The 23614-nt window shown below is 43.9% G+C and overlaps 1 protein-coding gene across 1 annotated transcript in view; it reads left to right on the top strand.

Annotated features, from left to right (window-relative positions):
• The first annotated feature begins 19150 nt into the window (after nt 1-19150).
• LOC116843938 (hemicentin-2-like) overlaps nt 19151-23614 on the top strand; it is a 205718-nt gene continuing 201254 nt past the window's right edge. Inside the window, exon 1 of the mRNA XM_032814893.1 lies at nt 19151-19286. The gene's annotated coding sequence lies outside the window, so the exon portion shown is untranslated. The remainder of the gene's footprint in view (nt 19287-23614) is intronic.

Here is a 23614-nt window from a genome sequence, read left to right as displayed (position 1 = left end):
GTCATTTTACATAGCTTCTAAATAATAGTTAAATGGTCATAAATAACGTCGTTCACACACAGAGTTAACTCCATTCGCTTGACTCGAGATGACTTGTCACTCTCGCGAGAAGAAACATATCCTTATTCGGCGATTAATTAATCTTCGCTCGTTCGCGCGTATACGTTCTATGAAGACGTTTATCTCGACCCGGATCAGCGAGTTCGAAAGTTATGCAAATCGCCCGTGGGATTAGATTGTAGTGAATTTGTCGACGTTTGACAAATCGATTGCAATTAGGAATAATCATAATACGTTGCGCAAAGGTCGAGTTCGACGTCGCGAGGCAAGCGCGTCAATTTCATAAGCGCGTTATTTGTCTGTTTTATTAGTCTAAATATCCCATTAGGCAGCTCTCTTCTTCAGTTGCGCAACGCTATACGGCGAGATATATTCTGCTATCGCGTGGAAAGTTCTCCACGTCGGCAGAAAAATCGCCGTATCTATTTCCGAGTTCCATGTTCGGGCGTTCATGCGGCATTCTATCGTTAGAAATTGCGCTTCTATTGCCACGTCACGCTACACGCCTAGCGGGCTTCGACGCGAAACGATACGATACAACCTAAAATGGCGAACATTGTGTGAAGCCGCGTGTGTACGGCCGGAACCTCTCGATGGCATGATCACGGGAGAAGGCAAACGCGACTTATCTATGATCGAGCCAGTCCGGGCTACAGTTGTACGCTAATCGCGCGTGTACACCGCGGTTGATACGTCGCTCGTAATGCAACCTCAGTCTCGCGGGGACGGTTTGACAGCTTGCATTGCAACGATCGATTTGGCATGAGCGGATTCGGATTGAATGGCGCGTCCTTCGGAACTCCGTCGTCTCACTGTCAATCTCGTCTTTCATTGCGTTAATTGGATTACGGGAGTTTAAGCCGCACCCCGACGATCGAACGCATTCGGCGGTCGGATAAGCGTATTAATCCACGGCTCGAATAAGTCGAGCTTATTAACGCGATAAGACGCGTCACGATGACGACGACGACGATGGAACGCCGGTCGTTGCTCCGTCGAATCTAGCTTCCCGCTGACGTCGACAACGATCATCCGTGCTGATGGGATTTTTCGCGGAGTACGCGCAGATCAATTTCCTCTTCACATCTGTCGTATTAATAATTTCATAATTTAATCTTGCAAATTTTGCCGCGGTCTTTAGAATCAAAATAATATCTCAAGTGTGACTCAATTGCTTTGCAAATCCCTAGTAGAAATTTAATGCAATTCTCGAACAGTTATACTGCATGGAAAAAACACTTTATTAAATTAACAGAATTTTTGGTGAAATATAGACGAAACAGAGAATTTCGGTATACGTTATTAGAATTTGATTCTACTTAATTAGAAATCTCGTTAAGTCAAGCAGATTTTCAACAAAACCATTCAAAATTTCTGGTCCGTATTTTTTTCTAGAAATTTGATTTATCCGATTAAAATTCTTTTCTGTGTCTAGACAATTATTTTGACTTTTGATCAGTAACTGAAGAGTAAAATTGTTTCAGATGTAATTAAGATGTAATGTTTTTCTTCTGCATTTACTGCAGGATACATAATTTGAAACCACTTACTGGACGGAAATAAAGAAGAAAATAGACAAGAAACTATTTCATTAATTAATAATCAAGTTTCCTGCTCATACAATAGACAAATTGTTCTAATAACATTGTATTTTTGTGCATGCTTTCTAAATGAAAAATTTTCATATTTATGAGAAGCATTGCGTAGGAAATCTTTTAAGTGTAATATATATTTTCTCCCATGTGTTTCATCATTTACGTAATATCGTTCAATTATCAAATGACATGTCTTTTTAGCTATTTTTCTAGTTGTACTATTTCATGCAAATTTTTTGGTTCTTTTTTAACAATATAAATAAATATGCTTCAAATTTATTCACGGTGGACATTATAAGACCGAATTAATATTATTACAATGACTTGGAAAGAATTGGTCCACATATTGTATAGTAAACTGCTTCAACCACTAAACAAACTTCTCTGTCAAGTGCTTATCCAATTCCTACTTGGCATTTTTATAACTAGATGAATAAATGAATAGATTAATACTAAACAATAATTGGGCGAATATATATGTTCACAAACTGCATGTATTTCTACATTATTTAACTGCGAATAAACGTGCCACACAGGCGCGCAAATGTTACAATAAAGAATCTCTTTTTTCTCTATTGTAGCATTAATTAAATCGTAAAATATAAAAGGAACGCTATATAATTCATATTGCACATGCTAATGCAACGATGATGCCGAAAGCGGTAATAAATATGCATTAGCTATTAAGAGCATAAATATGCCAAGCGTGCGCGTGCGCGTATGTGATGAGAGGAGAGAAAGAGAAGAGATCATAGATAGTAGAATCAATAGAATCGATTACATCTTCCAGTCAGCGACCATATGGCCTCACCTTTGCTTTCGCCGCTCGGCAGTCGATGAGCCTACGCCCAGCTAATTAGCCACGAAGCCAACCAGATAATTAGTCTCTAATGGCGTTCCATGTCGCCTCGTCATTTTGCTCTTGTTCTACTTTTCGCTTATCGTCATTGTGACCAGCGAGAAGATCGGCCATATTACTTCTCCCAAACCCAGCACTGTGTTGTCTCGCGCGAAACGACGAAGTTAAGCGGAATTGTACAACGCGCGGCACAGCGAACTCAACACGAACACAATGAATTGCGACTATCCGTCGCCCCGAGGCGGAGATGTCTCTCCGTAGATGCGCTGTAGATGACGGTAGAGGTGAAGATAACGTTACAGATACGAGATTAAAGATAGCAGTGTGTCTATCGTGGACACAAGCAACCACGGCAAAGCGGGTGATATGTCGGTAGCACGGCGTTATCAATAGAGAAGTGAATTCGTATCTTAGACAGACTGATTGTCAATTTACCATTACTAGGCAGTAGCGAAGGATTCTCGACTCGATCGTCTTTCACGTTAAACGTTATGCCAAGCGTCTACGCGAATACATTCTAAGTCAACATAACTCCACCTTAAGCACGAGATATTATTAGTTTTCTTTAGATGCGTCAACTCGACTCGAAATTTTGGCCCACATTAAACCTTGAATTGTACAACACAGTAGGAGTTGAGTTACAAAGTAAGTTTAATTCTAATGATTTACTCCTATTCTGATGATGTTCGAAATTTCGCTTTTCATTTTTTCAAAATAGGTGTTGAATGGAATAGTAAAGATGAAAGTACATTTGAGAAATTTTAGCCCTACGTTAAACCTCGAATTGTACGACGTAATAGGAGTTGAATAAAGTAGCTTTAATTTTAATAATACAATTTACTCTTACTCTGATGATGTCCGAAATTTCTCTCTCCACTTTTTTTTAGCGTGAAAATAGGTGTTCAATGGAATAGTGAGGCTGAAAGTAAGATCAAAATTTTGATTCGGGTAGAATCAAAAGAGGTAGATTTCAGAGTATCAAAGTGTTGAATAGAATAACAAGGCTAAAAATATACTCGAATAAAAATTTTGGTCCTATGTTAAATCTTGAATTCTACAACGTAGTAGGAGCTAAGTTAGCAAAGTAGATTTAATTCTAATGATACAATTTACTCTTACTTTGACGATATCTGAAATTTCCCTTTTCACTTTTGTTAGTGTGAAAACGATGTTAAATGGAATAGTATGAGGCTAAAAGTAGGATTAAAATTTCGATTCAGGTATAAGTAATTTGTAAGTTCCAAAATATCAAAAAGTATTGAAAAGAATATGAAGGTTGCAGAGTTCAAAATAGATGTTCACTTTTTTTAGTGTAAAAACAAATGTTAAATGGAATAGGAAAGTAAGATCAAAATTTTGATTTAAGAGATGTCATTAGTTTTCTTTAGACTCAAGTAAGGCAGTACTTATAGCTTGATCGCTGTTACCTCGTTTATTTTCTTTCTCTCTCTTTTCACTTTGTAATATTTCTACTCTCTTTTTTTTGTTTTAGCAATAAAGTTATTATTATTGTACGAAAATTACGCGCAGTGTCACAAATCTCAGCAACGCGAACTCCTGGCGATGTCGCGATCTCTCGGCCGAGCGTAAAAACGACGCTTCCTGGAAACCGGCGAGTTAACGCGGCGATTTACGTTATTTTCGCAAGAGCCGACGATCTACCGCGCTCAGAGGAATTAAAACTTTCCAGCGTCACACGTTAGCTCTCCCCGTTGGCACAGTTCTACGGTTCTTACCGGCCGCGAGAGGGAGGGGGAGAAAGAGAAAGCGAGAAGTCCCGTCCGAGAAGTTGCTCCAGCATGATAATTGTATTTTATCACGAAATCCGTGACACGATCGCGGAACGAAATGTCCCTTAGTGTCGTTTCAGACATCGACGTAACGTGATTCAATTAATCGCCGTTATAAACGCTAAACCTCGCGCGACACTTGATTATAATTTATCTTCTCCCGACGTTCTCTTTTCTTTTTCTTTCTAAATGTGGTTTCACAAAACGACGACGACGAGCTATGTGGCGCGCTAACGTGTCGTCCTAATAGCGTAACCGAAGCCTCGAAAGTTGGCAAAGCGGAGGGCTCGAGCGGGGCGCGCGCGAAAATGGAACCACGAACGTCAGCGCAATTTCAGCCTTTGTCGACACTCGAGCCGGCGTGAACGCACCGAAAACGCCGTGCATTCATGCGAGCCCGTTATTATGCACGCGATATAATATGCGACTGCATTGCGACTCTGCAATCATCGGCACGGCAGGCCCCGCCGCCGCCGTGTCATTCGAATTTGCGAGTGCGTCATGCCTTGGTCGCTAACGACCGCCGAGGTCGCGGGGAGAGAGGAGGTTTGCTGCAGCCACCCTCTAAATTCCGACCGAATCTACTGAGCACTCGCGTCCAGGACGTTTGTTCTCATCAGCGACGCCGCGCCGACTAATTGTAGTTATGTTTTGCGGCACCTACGCCGGGTACTTACGCTCGCCCGATGTCAAACAGGCGAGCGCGGGGTTCTGTAACACGCTTTCGACGAGATTTATTCGGCGTTCAACGGAGATCACAGCGTTTAAATGCATCCACGTCGACGTTCGTCTCGCTGCCACGACCCGCCGAACACGTTCGACGATGGGGAGTGATTCCGACGACTGACGGCGGTGCGCGACGATTTCGCAACGCACCGTGTGGTTACACGTCCCGGACACACTGGGCTACACCGAAATAGGTCTTTCTGTACTTAGTACACAGGGGAAGCGTAAAACGTAAACTGGAAAGCTTATAAGTAAATAAATCTTAATTTAGTGATTGAATTAAATGTTAGATTCTCTCTTACGCGTCATAACAAACGGAGAATTTTCTACAAAGCGATTCATTTCAGTTTTTTTATTCGCACAAATCAAAATTGGAAATTTATAGGTTAATCGCAGATTTATCTGTAGCTTTAAGAGATGCCAAGGTGGATGATGAACCTTAAAAATGTCAACAACATAGAGGCAACCGTCAAAATTAAACTGTTTTGCAACCTATTGTACAAGTTGCAAAATGCATTAGCAAAATATTTACACCAACTGACAGTTCAAAACGTCAATTTTGAATTTTCTTATCGCTTTCCTCACATATTGAACAATGCTCCAATTCATTTTTAGACATGCTTTCATTGTGTAAAAGTATTTGTAATTCTGTGCAGTTAATACAAAATAAATTTTGCAGAATAAAGTATTTTGCCGGCAAAGTTTTCAAATATGATGTCCCCTTAAGAGAAAAACGACTAATAATGTTTCAATAATTATTAAATTATTCGACAATATAGAGGCATGATCTCATCAGAACCGGGAAAATATCAGCTTTCGAATGCAATTTATCTCACGTCGCTACGATTTTTTTACAAGGAGATATCGACGAGCGGCGAAATCGTCCGGCGGGGACTCGGGCCCGTCGACAAAGTTGCGCGTTCTTTTCAGTCGAGTGCGCCGCCGCAGAAAGAAAGGGGTGTCAAATGCGTGGCGTGAGCGGTACAACAAAGTACCATGCACGTGCTTCTGGTCGGTCCTTTGTAGGAAAGAAGAGCGTAACCCGTTAAAACCTTAGAGCGCTCGTATTTCGATGAAAAATTGACGTACAAACACGAAACAAACGGCATTCACCTCTGCATCGCACATCCATTCATGTGTACAATTATAACACGTGATCATATACACGATATATTGTTCATGAAAACATAGAAACTAATTTGGAGAAAGAACTATAGAATAGCAAAAATTTTTATCACATAAAATAAATACAGCTTTTATGCCAGTCATTAGTGAAGAATGTATCGTACGCAGCATCGATCATTTGTATTGGTATAAACAATTGAATGGTTTCGATGACGCGGTACGATTGAGAATTTTTCAGAATTTAATTTTTTCAGCACACGTGTATATATATATTAATATATATATAAATATATATATACACTAGCAGACCGATTTACGCGGTGGATGTAAACGTCATCACAGCCGGGAATTTTTCCATGCTACGAACAATGTATAATCAAGTACGAAATTGCGTATAGACGCTAATTCGATGTACTTAATCGAATAACTTTATCGAACAATAATACTCCTCGCTTACGTGTCTCTTTTTCATACTTCCCAATTTTCTGCCGCAAGCTCTCTTAAAGCGAACCTACGTACTTCTAAAATAACACGACATTCGGTGAGATGAGCCATTCCTGGACCAATATTATACAGCCAGCGTTGAGCACTTTAGACCCCGGATTAAAGCCGCAAGAAAAATACGCGGACTCGTGTATTTCGCGCATAATGATGCAATAAACGAAGTATACGCTGTCGCGCGGGAAGGCAAGGATAATTATAACCGAGACATTTTACGGCAAAGGTGCGCTCTGTTTCTGAAATGAGAGCTTTCTTTCTCGATCTCGAAGGAAACTAATCTCAGTTTTATGAGAATGTATTTTCGCGACGGGGGGGAAGGGGAAGGGAAGAGGGGGAATTGATTATTTTAAGCTTTTTCTTCCCTTTTTGTTCTTTTTTTAATAAAGTCGCTCCTTTAATCGCATAAAATTGAATCTCAACAAATTTAATTAAGGCGCGAGCGGAAGATTATGCGATATTCATATCGCGCGCTCCTTTATTAAAATCCACTAAAAATTCCCGCATACAACGCGCCCCGCGTACTACCGCGCCATGTAAATAGGGCTTTAATCCGCGTTTCATCTAGGCGGCGGAATCTATTTCATTTCCGAAGCCAAGGAAGCCGTCCAATCGGCCCGCGCTCGAGGGGCGCCAGAGGAGCGAGGGGACAAGGGAGGGAGTAGGAGATTCGCGTTGCGCATTATATTTAAATATTCATCGGTCATCCCTTATATGAAAGTCTCGAGCGCGCCATTACCGAATGGAAAAGTTAATTGCTACTTTGCATAATAATTCAATGAGAGCAAAAAGTCCATCCCTTGTCTCCTCTCGGTCGGCGGTTCTTCCGTCAAACCGACGGAAGATCTTGAATATCGGAAGAGAGGTAATTCCGTCATGAAAATAGAGGGGAGAGAGGCGAGAGGAAGAGCGAAGGGAGAGCGGGAAGAGAGCCAGGTCCACTTCGCGCGATTACGTGGGCCTTCGATCGAAGCTTTATCAACCAGGCGTTGCCTTCCGCGCGGAGTGCTCTTTTTCGAAGGCGCGTCACGCGAGCCTCCATAATTAGCTTCTGTAATGTATGCGCACTTTTCGACGCAACGTTTCCGTTAAACATCCGACACGAAACGACCCGTTCTCGTTAATATATCCGCAGTGTATCGATTGCCGCGCGGCACCCTTTCATGCCAGCTCAACGAACGCCAGTCAGATTGTTATCTGCGATGAAGCGACCAAATAATTGCCCGATAATTACTTTTGTAACATCGTTACATCCGACGACACGGCACGCTCCTCAGTCTGCGGCTGGTGGCGAGACGGTAAGGGTGAGACGACAAACGAAAAAAAAGAAAGGAATAAACACCTCGTGCGCGGCGAATGCGAGGTTACGGCGCGACGGAAAATGGCGAGGTAGGCTATGACACGCGTTTTGGTTCTTCATTTTTCTTACGCTCACCGTGAGAGAAGTAGCGAAATGAAATGCAAAAACTTGGAATTTATTCTTTCGCGCACGCGACTGCCGAGCGCACGTTCCACACGCATAAAACAGCTTGGACGGGAAACAAGTGAAAGAATAGGTAAACGCATACATTGCGATGCTCAAATGACGCGCGGAAATAATAATATTTACTTCAACAAGTTTTTGTAGGCATCGCGAAAAACAGGCATTAATAAGACAACGTAAAACTGGATTCTTTAAAGTATCGCGACATCGAATTCCGTGCATCACAATTAAATCACTTTTATTATTTGTTTTTTAATTTAAATTTAAACGAGAATTCTCGTTATTGGCAGTGAAGGAATTAAGAATGTACTGCCCATGTTCCAAAAATAATGAAAAAATTAAAAATTAATTTATATCGTATCACAAAAGTGATCACAAACACTTTGATACCGAATCTGGATCAAAAGTTATTCCGCTTTGAAAAATATGAGTAAGTCGTAAATCAATATGACATCAGATGAAGTTTTAATAACGCATTAATAATATCTCTAATGTCAATAATGTGTTATTGATACAACATTTGATGTTATCCTACTACTTGGAAGTACTGTTACGGAAATGTATGATATTGCTATCTCTAGCAAAGGAAAAGATAATGAAAAAATAATGACAAACATTTCAGCTTTTGCACATGTGTGCTTTAAATGTTCAAAATGATGTACGCAAAATTTCATTGTGGTTCAGGGAGATAAAAGTTTAAAAAATTAAAAAATAAAATAAAAGTAAAAATGTGTTGTTATTTAAACTGCATCATATATATGTGCACCACACATTTTTAAGTTAGTATATATATTTCTAATTTTCTCCCCCCCTCTCTCTCTCTCTCTCTTTCTCTTTCAATGACTTTTTGCGACTATACGAGCAATACGCTCTTAACCAAATTTGTTGAGCCGAAGTTGTCTGCGCAGATATTTGGTTTGCACTATCTTTCATCAGCCAGCTCGACACAGAGTTCCAGCAGCCGTAATGATTTCCCGTCGATCGCGATGAGAGGAGTCAAGCTCGTCGCGCGAGAGGAGCTCGTACGCGCTGTTTATCCTCCCTCTGTGCCTTTGGCGAACGCGGAAATTGTCCGAGAGACATCCGGCGACGACTGCAACCACGACGACGGCGCTTACATAGCCACAACGACGACGACGACGACAACGACAACGACAACGAAATATGCACCGCGCCGTGCCGCGTTAAATCGCCGCCGCAATTACTTCCCAGCGAAATTAAAGGATTTCACGGAAGCCGTGAGAGAGGATCGCGCGCTTTCTAATCATACTCGCGTCCGTCCTCCAAGGCTCCGTTCCTTTGCGACCCGAGGCAGCAGTAGCGATGACGACGACGACGACGACGACGACGACGACGACGACGACGACGACGACGACGACGGCGACGGCGACGAGATGCTTATACACCCGTCCGCGTCGCCGTCATCGTCGTAGAGAGTCGCTTCGCCTCGCCAAACCACCCTTACCTTCTTCTTCGCAGCTCTCGTCGTCGGAGTCGCTGGTTCTAAATCTCTGAAATCGTAAAAGCAACCCGACAGAAATTCCTTTACGAGCCGCGGTTTACAACTCATTTGGTTCGCCCGATCTCTCCGCACCTCCGCCTCCTCCGTTGCGAGGGAGAGATGCTGTAGCCGTGCGCGCGCGGAGGGAACGGCTTTTATTACGAATGCGCCACACGGTGCATAAATAACGCCCGTCAGCCACGTGCACAATGACTCGTTAAGGCTTGTTAGAGTGTGTGAGAAACAGAACCGGCGCGACGTCAGGACGATAGGACAGGTCGCGAAACCGGGCGATCCCGTGCAATCTGTGTGCGTATCGATCGAATCGCGGATTACGAGTTCCGTTGACACAGCGCGCTATAACTCTCCTCCGCGTTTCCTTCTCCTTTTTTTCCTCTTTTCGCGGCGTAAGTCGACGTGCCGTCGAAGGAAATCCACTTCGTTAAGCAGTCGGCGGTGAATAGCGATAAAGAAGTGGCTGCAGTCTTCTTTCTACATTCGTACGCGCGCGCGTCTTTTTATTGCCCGAAAAAGTGAGTAATTTATTATCTCCCGACTTCTTTCCACCTTCTCCTTATACTAGGATAAAATGTTTGGTGTTTGCAACTGTAATCACATAGAGAAATAATTGCTATATAGGAGAGACCGGGCTAGATGCCTTAGATTTTAGAATTTCAAAGTTACGACTTCTCGCGTTGCTAATTGTTGCGGCTGACTATAATAGAGACAGATTGTACGATAGAGGCAGCCTTTTTTATGTATTTAATGCCCGCTACCTTGTTAGCCGTATATCTTGTTTTGTAATGACCAAAACTCGAATATGCAGAAACATCTTGCCCTGATACCGGCTTCAGCAGCGTAGAGCAAAAAGCTACGTATAAAATATGTATCTTGATTAGTAGTTCTAGAGTCTCCGCGAGAGGTCTCCACAGCCCTTCTGCCGGCCCGTAATTACGGACCAACTTTACCTCGTCCGCTCATATGCTTTATTTCAATCATTTTATGAATGAAAATTGCATTTATCACCAGAAACAGTGTATCATACACTTGCAAGAAATTTCATTCTAGCTAGTAACACATCGCTTAGTTTTATTCAGTCACGATGGAGAATATTAATAGAAAATTTCGAGAGGCGCGAAATTTTACTTTGCCTTCACCAAATCGATCTTTTCTATCTCTCAATCTATTTCCTTCTATTTCTCTATTATAATCATAATATTATTCCAATGTTAATGAAATTCGGGGAAAAGTATTTATGTTTTAAAAGGACCATTTCGCGGTTTCGTACCCCCACTATTTTTCTCAAGATAAATACGAAAAAAGTACATGAGCAACATACCTCTGAGGCCATACAGCCCCAGTCCCTCTTAAATTATGGTTAAGAAACCACACTTTTTTTTCAATTAAATTCTACTATAATGTTAGTGATAATAACCTTGTGTGCATGTTACTACCATTTTCGTGTTAGAGCAACCAAAAAATATGGTTGTGGTTCAAAATGACTATACGCATTAGATCAACTATTTTTGTTTTCTCTCAGTGCAAGATCGACATCGAAGCGAGTTAAAGAGATCGCGCGCGTACGCGATCTTACCGCCGTAAAATAAAATATTTCTCTTGCTTTATTCGCAATTTGTTTGCGATGAATTTCGCGTAAATTAAATCGAGTTACTGGCAATCATTGAATCTGCGCACGTATTGGTTATTTGCGCCCGGTATAAAGTTAATATCGGCAAATGTTTCAATGACATTACAATACTTCCGTGCAAAGTCGCGCCCGAGCGAAACGCCGCGCGTCAATTTTAATGCAATTGATAGAACAGTGGGACGAGATGATACGCGCGCGTAAACAAATTATGGGCCTATCGTGTATCTGAAGTGTGCATATTTCATTCGGGGAAACCGACTTGAATATTTTTCAGTAGCCCATGCTCTCAGGGACGCGTCCTTAAATATTAACATCGCATTTTCATCACGATCGATGGTACAGCGACTCTCGTCGCACAATATTACGCAGTGAAATTCTGTTGCCGTTAGACGAGATTCCGCGAGGAGGAAAATAAGTTTCGCTCCAACTTTCCTGCAAGTGTGGCCGCCACACCCGGCCGTCGTTGAGTCACGGAGAAAGAAGGAATGATTTGCGATCGGCAGCCATCAAAGCAAAAGACTAACGGTGAAAAAGAGCGGAAAATATTGCGAGAGAGGGGAACTTTAATGACGGGGGTTTTACCCTAACGACGGAAGCAGTCGCGCGATTGACACCTCTCGCCCTTCTTTATCAGCTCATTATCTTATATGAGCTGGCGGCGGAAATGTCGGCTCAGAGAAAATTTGACTGATTTTTCAGCCCCATCCCCGCAAATCCCGGAATCTCGATATCTCGCGCGAGCGCCTCTCTCGTTGCGTCCGATATTTCGCGCCATATAAAACGCTGTGGCGCTTGAACTGGAGGGAGGGAAGGAGGGAGGGCGAGTACGCAATCGAACGCGCAAAAGTATCGTATTTAACGAACCACTACACCTTGAGAGGGAAGGTAAAGGTAATAAAATATCGTTACGTATGCGACACCGTTGCGCCGAGCATAATCGATAATGCAACGGCAATCATATAAAATGCAACAATACGAGAATTATACGGGTCGCGCGCGAATAACGTTACAAATAACGCGGGGACAATGGTATTCTGGACGTTGTATGGGGCGCGGTTGAACGGGAATGTATAATGGAGAACTCGGCGCGGGGAGTTACGAATCAGCGCTTTTTACCGGTCGGGTCGCCGTATAATAAGGGAAAACGTAAACGTTTATATTGTGATAAATCCAACGTGATGTCATGAGAAAGAAAGAGGGAGAGAAAGAGAGAAAAAGAGAGAAGGAGAGAGAGAGAGAGAGAGCGCACGTGTGCGCCTTCGTCATCCGCCGAACGCTCGGCGGGAGCGAATGAGACGTCGTCGAGAGGGATGACACTTCTCTCTTAACGTATCTTAAGAAAACACCGCGGATACAAGAAGCCCGGGCGCGCGGCCGCACGGATGAGCGATCCTTCCATAACCCACCCACCCTCTCTTTCATCACGAGATTTTGTAAATATTTGTCGTGGAATTCGATACAAGACTTCCCATGGATCGCGCTCGGTTTTCTCAGGGATTATTTCAAGAGAAATTGCGTCGCGCCCACACAGTTCTCAGTAATTTTCTACGGCGCTGCTACGATTCTCACTTTGTTACAATGTTCGTATTTACACAAATAACTCGATTAATAATAATTCACTTCCACTTCATTCTCTCGTCCGCCCGTAAACACGAGAAAATATTTTCCGATTCGAGCTGACGTGCAATTTTCATTACATCTAGATACAATCGGACGCATCAGGGGGAGGAAAAAAACAGCAATTAACACGCGCGCGCGCGCGCACGAGGTAAAAAGTACGAGGCAGGTGTACGTATGTATGTACATGTGCGCGGAGAAACGCGGCTGAAGCGCGCGCGACCACAGTTCCTACTGACAAACTGTTGTATCGCCATGAGAGAAACAGTTTATTCCAAAATATCGGCGAGAGCGCGATCGGAGTATCGTTGTAACAGATCCGATTAGCCGCGCCGATATTTGATTTCTTCGCCATTATCCTATGGCCGGGGGGACAGTATTTTTTTGCTGTTTTCCTCTTGTTTCGTGTTTTAGTTGAATGAAGCGCTTAAATGATTCGGACCGTTTTACATAATGAATGTTCGCGCGACCTCATAAAGGTCCCCGAAGATTGCTTCGCTTTGGTGCTTTCGCACATTTTCCCCGCACGCACGGAAATAAATTTCCGCAGGCGAAATTGATTAAAGCGCGAGTCATCCGCGTGCGCGCGCGCGCGCTATTTCACCACCTACTCGTTGATGAAAACAGAAGTATCCGGTTCTTGGAGAAAGGGAAGGGAGAGAGCTTCGTCGTGACTTCAAATTCACTCTGCCTCTGTTTTACGATGCTATAACCCGCGTATAGCTTCGCATTCTCCGCTCTTCTTCTGTCCGCGATACTAGTTTTTCCTTGAATTTACAAATTGTTGCTGGAATTTCATTATGCGTTTTACTAGCGGCGATACCCTCGTTGTTATTAATTCGACGAGACAATGGACGGACCCGCACAAATCACTTTATGATTCCAACAGAAACAGATTGAATTTCCGGGCCCGGTCGACAGCGGTCTCTTTAGTCACGAGTGAAAGACGACACGTGAAATTAAAAACCAAAGTTTTCCGCGCTCGTCTCGTGTTTGCAATGAGAGGAGATTAAATCAATTTCGATTCGCGATGCTTCCGATACGCGACCATATCTGTAATTTTAAACAGCAATTCAATTCTTTCATCCTACGGGGAAAATTCGCGCGGATATTCCTCTGGGCTGGGAAGTTTCCCAGCCGCTGAAAGGGCCGACAAATGCCTCTGCCTTATTTTCATCGCGCTGCGACGTGGAAAAAGAAAGACACGGTCGTTATTACGGGAATAATAATTTCAAAGGCTCCCCCTCGATCTACGTAGCGACGCCGGACAACTTCCTCGTCTTTGGCGGCGAAAGCGAAAAATCTCCACTCCCGAATTATTGTACGGCGGCTAGCAACAAACTCACGTTTCTACTTCGGCGCTCGGGTGGGACGGGAAATGGATGAAATGGAGATGTAAGTAAGTTGGCGGCGAGAGAGACGAGAGAGAAAGAGAGAGAATAGAGAGCGGAAGTAGACGGAGAAGGACAGAAAGAGGAGTTGAGTCCGTGCGGCGCACGGCGGAGATGGAAAAGCAGTCCAAGTATCGAAGTGCGATCGCTCCGCACCCGCTACGATAACTATATGATATTATTAGTCTTGAGAGAAATGGAGGTCGTCGAGCGATCGGCGAGACTGCCAGAGAGATCAAACAGGCAACGGTGCGGTGGAGCGAGGAGGAGATAAGTAAGATGCAGCGAGGAAAAATGCACAGGAAAGAAAGAAAGAGCAGGAGACACGACGAGACAAACACCGCCAAGGTGCGCGAGAAATAGAAAAAGCAGAGCGCGAAGGGCGCGGTTGGAGAGTAGGTCCGTAGTGAATGTTATTTAATCCTTTAAATGCAGAATGGGTCTAAACAAAACTGTTTAGACACAATGAAGTTGAGAGCGCACTGTAAAATCTATTGAAATTGAGAATCATTACCGATCAATTTAAACAATAATAATGTAACTAGAACACTAAATAGTAATAATCAGTAGCAATACTAATAATAATTGATGATAATAATAACTAATACCGTAAGATGGCGTTACTTTGTGACTGTAGGGGTTACTTTGTGACACAGTGAATATTGGTCAATAGTGATAATTATCACTATTGACCAATATTTACTGTGTCACAAAGTAACCCCTACAGTCACAAAGTAACCCCATCTTACGGTAATATAATTACTGAGTAAACTCGTAAAAATGATGACTCTCAATTTTGACAATTCAGTGGAAATACCAATTTCATTGTGTTTAAATAAATATTGCTCAATATGTGACGAAAACGAAAAAAAAAATTTTAATGCAAAATTTCAAGTCAGTTAGCATATTATTTGCTTAATCCAAAAGTTCCGCAGCTTGTACATGCTGAAAGTGTGGATGCTCCAAACAGAAAAATTTAGAAAAACATTGCTGTATCTTTTCGTATCTGAATTCAGAAACTTAATATCGGAGAAGTTTGCAGAAAGATTTCTACAGACGCATGATTAGGTTTTCCGCAAAATATGGTGAAACAAAACAACACATATTCATATAAGATCCCTAAGTAGGAATCGTGTACGTTTTGCCAGTACGGAAAAATGGCTCAATATTGAGTCGATACCGAAAAGAGAATGTCCGGTTTTGGTACTGGCTCAGTACTGGGCCTAATATAAAAAAACTGTATTATTGATATTGGCTCCGTACTAAGGTTAGGTACTATATAGTATCCACACGTTACTGGCTAATGCCAGTAACGTTTGCCATAAATCGATACTGGGCCACTTTGATGCCTAGTAGTAAATTTCTACTTGGGTCTGTATGTACGAGAAATACGAAAAGGATAGCGCAATTGTGTTGGTGACGATCTACGTCGACAATTTTGGAGTTTGCCATCGACTTTCAGTATCCCCTTAAGGGTTAACTGCCATCGAGGCCGAAACTTTCTGCCATTCGCCGGTAACACGATAGACGTGGCCAGCAAAGCGTTTATTTGCCGACGGGAAAAATGGAATTACAATCAAGTGAAATGGAGTTCTAACGATCCTACTACCTGGCCTGGTCGTACCCACCCTCCTTCGGTCGGCGACTCGCCGAAGGTGCGCCATCGGGCCGAGGCCGTGGGCAACTTTAAAGTGCCCTTGTTAAGTTTTGTTTTGCGCAATTTTCCTGTGACGCGCAAGGCTGCGGCTCGCCGCCTTTTTTCACGGATCGTGCGGAAAATTTTCGACGTCTCCACCGCCGCCGCCTCTGGCGAGAGCGCGAGGGGGATACACCGGGGAGGAATCTCATTGCTATTCAACGATCGTGAGCGCGCCCGGTGAAAATCCGTCGGAATGTTTAGCTTAAGAGCAGCTCTGCGGCGAACAACTCTCCGAGTATTATGCGTGAGCGCCGATCGCGCGAGGTGTACGTAGATTGGCCGGATATCCTAATTTCGTAAGATACGTTCTCCTTTCTTAGACGTCCCGGGAATATCTCTTGAGAGAGGGCTCTGTTCACGCTCTACTCTGTTTTCCATCTCTCTTTTCAATGCGACTGTGTTGTTATGTTTACGACTTAGCTCGCGGTCGGTTTTTTCTCCGAAAGCGTCGGGAAAAACGCATATACCCAGGCACGGTGAGAGGACCGACGAAAGGACGAGCGGAAAACCGAGAAGCTGAAGGCTTCGGAGCGTCGAGTGCACGCGAGCCGCCACTAATCGCAGAAGCAATTATCGAAAGGATAAATATCTCGACCGTCGTAACTCTCGCTGCGCTTTTAAAATATCCAGATGTGCCGAGGGCTCCCCTTTGTTGGTCCAAGTACTCCTCGGGAGTCGGGTTGGTATTCCAGGAAGAGGAGGGGGAGAGAGGGAGAAAGAGACACTTGTATCTTCGTGCAGTAACATATGCGGCCGGGGGTGTTATCATTCCCTCTCAACGATAATATTGCTCTTGCCGCCGCGTGCGTTTCTTCCGCCGGTGCATTTACTTTGGTCTACCCGACACCGTTCGTGTACAATACCCCAGCCTTCCCCTTTTTCCAGTGGAATATAAATGCGGAAAAGCCCGTAAAGGCGCGCCTTCAAATCGTCGTCGACGATTTTCGCCGTAAAGTGCACGTTCGCACGCCTGAAAGAGATATACCAGCCGTCGCGCGCGCGAAACAATTTTAACATTTAATTCTCGACCGAACGAACGAACGATCGGATACACGTCGTGTCAAAAAAGGTAACTCGAATATATTCGTCGAGCGTGCGAATACATTCGCCTAAATGCGCGGCGTTTGGTGTTGCGCGAAAATGTTCCAGAACATTTTCGCGCCGGCCGTCACCCGCGGGATAAAACGACAGCCGTGGGGGAAAGAGTGCAATTGTCGAGGCACGAATATATAGAAACGTAACCGCTTATCTTTGCCTTCGCGTAAAAATGTATGCATGTGCGCCACGTGTCGTCGCGCATATTTCACGACGAATGAAGCATTAACAACAGCGCGAAAAGTGGCGTTACGTCTACGACATGCGCGCTCTATATTGCGTCTAAATTATTCTGTCGCCGTAATCTTACTTGTACCTTAAATGAAATGGCTCATATTCACGTATGAGATATATAGATCGGTAGAAGCGCACGCGCGAGGAAATAATGCAAACGCGCGTGCCGCTTTGCGGAGAGCTGAGAGCACTTTAAAGGGCCATTTACAATAGGATTGGCAGTAAGCAGCAAGACGTAAGCAATAAGCAAATTAATCAACCACATTGAGAGAAATTATCCGATAAAATATTAACAAATATTTCCGATCAAAATACCGACGTATTTTTATATCCAAACAGAATAATACTTCTCATAATGGTATTTCATCCAAAGATAAACCGATAAAAAAATAAACTAATATTTCCTGGATGTTTCCAAAAACGTATACAAAAACTCATCGATATTTTGATCGGAAATATCCGTCTGTTAATTTCTTATCGAATAATTTCTGTCAGTACATATTCTTATAATAATCGACTGTGATCAATTTGTTTATTATTTACGTCTTAGTGCCTACTGCCAATCCCATTGCAGATGGCCCTTAAAGTGGTCGTGATAGGAACGAAGGGACGCGGAATCGTTGCGGATGCGGGGCTTTCTCGCCAGATTACGGGCTATTTAAGGGGCTGCCTTTTGTCTGTTTTTTTCCAACGCGCAGGTACACGGTTGTCTTTCACGCTCGCGCAAAGCCGAACGATAAACAATGGCTGTAAGACGACGATGCGAACAGCTCGCAGCGTCTGGTTTTAATGCGCTCGAGCAGCCGCTTCGCATCGGGATTTCCATCGTTCTTCGGGCGAGGTCGAGTGATTGGCAACGGAGATTCGTCGAAATTCCACGGGAGCTGGCATTATGCCAACGACTGCTCGTTATACGCCGTGTACGTGCGGATGCAAGTGCGTCGGTCCGTCGAGAATATGTCCCGAAAGTGAGTCGCCCGCTACCCTCGTTCCGATCCTCGACAGAGTGGACGGCCGGCAGAGGTCAGACGAATCTGAAGAACGAAAACGCGGAAGTTCGACGACGCGAGGGAAGGGGCTAGCGGGAAGAGAGAATCTTCGTAAAAAAAATAAATAAAAAAAAAATACATTCAAAAGAAGAGAGACGCGCTCTCGTATAAAGATGCTGCTTCTTACGCCTCCGACCGTATCGCGACGTCCGAACTGTCAGAACGCCGGCAAGCGGCGCTGATTGCTGAATACGAAAGGGACGAGGAAAGGGCGGAAAAGGCGAGGGAGGAGAAGGAGGAAGAGACAGAGTGATAAAGGAGAAGAGAGGAGTAACGGAAAAATACTTCAGCGAGCAAAAAAGTAATCCACCGCGGTGCATCTCGGGGCAAGCCGAAGGGGTGGTGCGCGCTCGCTTGTGGCGAGCGTAAATCTCGATCCGAGAAAATGAAATTTGCGCGGCGCATCCCAGTGTCAATTTTTACGTGTGTGCACGTACGCGTACGCGCAGCCGCGCGTTTCCCGGCATTTCGCGTGGTTGGAGTATTTTTATCGTGCGCGCTCGCGCCGGCACGCGCGATATTTTAGTTTACCCATAAATCACGGCCGTGGATGGCGAAGACGAGTTTAAATTCGTCGACCGAACGATTGCGTGGTGGGAGCGCGTCGATTTTTTTATCGCGAACGCGTCGACTTACGCTTCCTCGGCGCGATAAGTGCGCGACGAACGCCATGATGTGAGATGAACGAGGTGTGTCGGGATGTATTGAGCGCGGGAGAAGATCGAGCGAAAGGCGGACCTTTGTTCCCGCGCCTCTGGCCGCCCGTTATAACGCGGATAACGAAGGAACCGTGTCCGCGCTGAATTTACGATACAATTATGGATTATCGTGATAAAGGCGCGTGATAATCGTGATGTTTGCTTTCGCGGCAACGAACGGCGGAAGGAGCGCAGAGGAAACAACCGGACGTGTGCGCGTGAGTAATGACAGTAATGACCAAACAAATGCACGCTTCTAACGCAAACAGCGCGCCGCAGCTGCAAGAGTGCATCATTTGTTATAGCTAAAGTGTAATTGTTATCGTACGATGCGGGGACCTAACGAATGCGTACTCGCAATATTATCTACATAGCCACATCCGATGCTAAAATATGTATCAAACATTAATATGTATTAAACGGTACGATGCTGAATGCCGACGCGTTGCGTTAATTTCCTCTCGTTCTTTCTCCTCTTTCTGAATTTCCAAATTTTAGCCCCACTTTCGATCTTGACTTTTTAACCTGTGTATGTTCTGAAGGATCAATGTATGTTGAGGAAATTGAAAGCTCGATTACTTGCACGAAAATTGAAGCTATACTTAATGATTCTGAGAATCGATTTTTTTCAACTTCGTGAGACTAACTGATTAGGTGCACAATTTGTTGTCTTTTTCGGAAAAAATTGCATCTTTATTTATAGAAAAATAATAAGCACGTCAATGTTTAAAATTCGTCATTTCCTAATGTTTTTCTCCATTTATTGAATAGCTGACAAATTCCTTCTCGAGAAAAAAGACCGCGGTTTTCAGTCAATAAAAAGTTGTATTTTTAAATCACGCTTTTAAAATGTTTATTAGCCAAGTAATGTTGGAGCGATCGGAACAGATGATAATTTAAAGGAACTAGGTTCGGTAAATAAAGGATGGGCATGACACTGAATAAATAGTGTTCTTTTTGCGACGTGTAGCCAAATGTTCATCACGGTAAGACAGAAATGGCCATTCCGAATATTTTGGTATCACTTTTTATATATTTCATGCAGCAGCTTCCTCTCAAAGTCGAGCAAATTTGCAGCTTTGACATCATTTTTTCCAATTGGAAAATAAAATATAATAAATAAATATAATAAAATATAATATCTGATATACAGCTTGTCGAATGCCATCGTGTTTAATACTATTTTGCATGAGATTATATTATTAAGTTTCATCAAGTTATATAGCATATTTAAAACCTTAAGGTTGGAGTTCAAATCCACTAAACGGCAGGAAGATATTTAAAGTTAAAGCTATGAGTTATAATTGATTAAAAGTAAAAGCACCGAACTAATTTACGCAGCTAATAACAGTTAAATTGTATGTCTGTCTTTGTTTCAAATTACGACACACAATTACATGAAAACAAATATAATGTAGTCTGTGGAGAGAAATTTCCAAATAAATCGTAGTAGCGAACGTGTCAAGTTTTGCGCTCAAGGGGACACGTCCCAAAGCGCTAAATAAATAACGCATTCTCTCTGTCTCTTGTCGATATAATGCCGATCGAGATTAATCAACGTGTATTAGAATAGAAATACGTCACTAAGAGTTTTACACTATACCGACGCGTTGCACGAGGTTCCAATTAAAACTCGAATACCAATATAGATGTTTTAATACAATATAGTCAGTTTTAATGAAGGAGACCAAGTAGCTTTGCCCGCGGAAAAACGGGCCGAGAAGGATTAAAACCCGACGTGGCGTCCATAGCCCGTCAAGAGACGACAATTTCGTCCGCAGCCTTTCGACTAATTTTACCGACTCGATGGATAAATAAACGCGTCAGCGTGCGCGCGATGAGACGCGAGTGTTCAATTGCGTGAGCATTATCCGCGGCGGATCATTTCGTCGGATGAGGCGCGTTATTTACGGGAAGGAACACAAAGCCCGACGTGTGAGATCGAGGGGGAATAATAAATTGTGCAACGCGCGCGCGCGCGCGCTGCTCTCGGCAAAAGCCAGCAGGAGATGGCGAAAGAGCAGGATGGTGTGGGTGTACGGCATAAAATTGTCGCCGGTACCGCGGACTTGTCTACTTCCAGCGCGTTTTGCACGGCAGGTCCTTCTTCGTTCGTGCGAATGAGCGAGCGAGCGAGCAAACTGCGTATGCGGATACATTATTCATCGGCGATAGCGCGCTCGGACGTCGGGACGTGTCGGCGTCGATGAGAGCTCGATGCGTTTCCAACAATTCGTCGCTCGCGCACCTACACCTTCACCGTCGCTCTGTCGGTTCGCGACGCGACGCGACGGGAAATGATGTCGCGGACAATCGCGAGGGAGACAGCGTCGATTACGTCAAAAACGCGCAATGACTAGGGTTCGAACCAAGTCGCGAGCGACGTGCATGGAGAGAGGAGCGCGTACATACGACCGACGTCCGTTGGGACGAGTCGACGGGAATTACACTCGGAGGACGCCGGAAATGCCTGTCGCCGACGCGGCGCGGCTCTCGCCCCCACCTCGCGATAGTATTCAGTAGATAGTTCATACCAGACAATTTCGCTGCTTAATTATTCCCCGCTCTGACGTTTTGCCGCACTCGCGATAGAATGCAAATGACCGTTTCAGTGTTTTTGCGACGAGCAATGAGCGGCGACGGTAGTCCAGCCCAGCCGGCCCCGCTCTCTCGATGTCCGACGGCGGCGCGGACGACGTTCGTAATTTTATGGTCAAACCTTCGGCGCGCCGGGGCCTGGCGAATTGAAGACGCGAGCTTATTCTCTCGTCAAGATTAAAAGAAAACGTTTCATCTGAAAACAGCCACAAGCGGGATAATAGCGAGACGGTGCTTCGTCGCCCGTGAGATTATAATAGCGCGTTCTCGGTTTATGGGAAAATAACAGGAGGAAACAGTGAGTTTCTCGCGGCGAGCGTTCTCTTGATTTCGTGCAGCATATCGTACATTAGCAGTCATATTTGCGACTTCTTCTCCAAAATCGACTCATTATGTGCTCGCGCGTGCGCGCGATATAGACGCACGATATTCCGCATAATTCAAGCTGACTCGAAAATCAGGTTCGATCGGCGGGTGAGTCGGCCACCCTCCCACCCTTTTTTCTATAGCGTTCTCCACCAGACCTGCATAATTAAGGCCTAATTAAGTGAACAGATCACACGAGCGCTCTCGAACTGATCGTTCGGGCGGGCCGGCAAAAAGCAGCGGCACCGTTCGCGATCGCACACGTGACCCGCAAAACCGCGCAGTTAAGCTACGTGCATAGACCGACTGAAAAAAATGCATCGCTCGATGTGCGCTGAATATCGACGTTTTCACGAGCTTCTCGTTGAGAACCGCGCGCAGCGCATATACCTGCGCCGCCAAATGAACGACAATTCCGGAAAATACTCATTTTTAGGAAAATTTTCATTCGTCCAGCGGTAATAAATAAACAGAGCTCGGCGGATTCGACTAATTCGTTTCGCGCTGAGGGAAGAAAAATGCTCGATTCAACTAAAATTACATGGGACTCGCTCCAACCATATTTCTCCTTTGCTCTAACACGAAAATTATGGTGCTAACACGTATTATTATCACTAACAATGTGGTAGAATTTAATTAAAAAATATTTTTCTTTACCATAATTTGTGGTAATTATTCCTCCATGTGATTGCAGTTATAAATACCAAACATTTTTTCTCAGTGCACTAAATTTCGATGTCTGCCGTTCTTCGGGAACATCAAGGCGTCGCGTATTCTCCGAACTTTTTGAAGTGGAATCTTATTCAAAATGAATGAAAAGTGGTAGCATCTTCACTCAAAGCAACATTGACAACATCGCCACTTGAAATTGTCAGAGCGAATATTTCGCCCTAGCTGAGAGTGAATTCTGACTCCATACTCTCTTAAAATAAATCAGTGAATAGTCACTGATATCAGTTATAATTATAGCACTTATAGTTATAGTTATAATTATAGCACTGAGCAGTTTCAGTGCATACTTATAACTGCAAATTATATTCACTGCTTTCAATGATATTTCACTTTAAGAGAGTACAAGCGAACGTTTTAATCAATTAAAGTGAGTACGTTCGTGTGACATATATCGTGAAATACATAAAATTCACTCTCGAATAAAAATATTTACTCGACAATTCAGAGTGAAGAATTCACTCGATATGAGTCAGAAAATTATTCGAGAATTCGAGTGACTCGATAGTCACTCCACTTTTCAAGTAAAATTTTATCGCCAGGAATTTAGAGAGTAAGATTCCTCCGAGTAAAAGACGAGAATGATGGCCATGATGGCTCTTTCTTTCTCGCAGTCCGGGCGTTGTCCCGAAATTAAAGCGTCAGGTGCTGCGCGATGCCCTCGTGCACAGCTTAACAAGAAAGAGATTGCGTCTTTTCTTTTGTTCACATATCATTAATCATCGGTTTTCCGCCGCGTGTCCTAATGCGAGTGTTGCGTGTCGCGCTTCTATCGAACGATTCGCAGCCGATGATCGTGTGTAATTACGCGTCTCTCTCTCTCTCTCTCTCTCTCTCTCTCTCTCTCTCTCTC

The sequence above is a fragment of the Odontomachus brunneus genome, unplaced genomic scaffold, assembly GCF_010583005.1.
Source record: "Odontomachus brunneus isolate Ranch 3 - 2012 unplaced genomic scaffold, Obru_v1 Obru_scaffold_037, whole genome shotgun sequence".
In the NCBI taxonomy this organism is placed as follows: Eukaryota; Metazoa; Arthropoda; class Insecta; order Hymenoptera; family Formicidae; genus Odontomachus; species Odontomachus brunneus.
The sequence above is the reverse complement of the archived record's forward strand: the minus strand, read 5'-3'. Positions and strand labels throughout refer to the sequence as shown.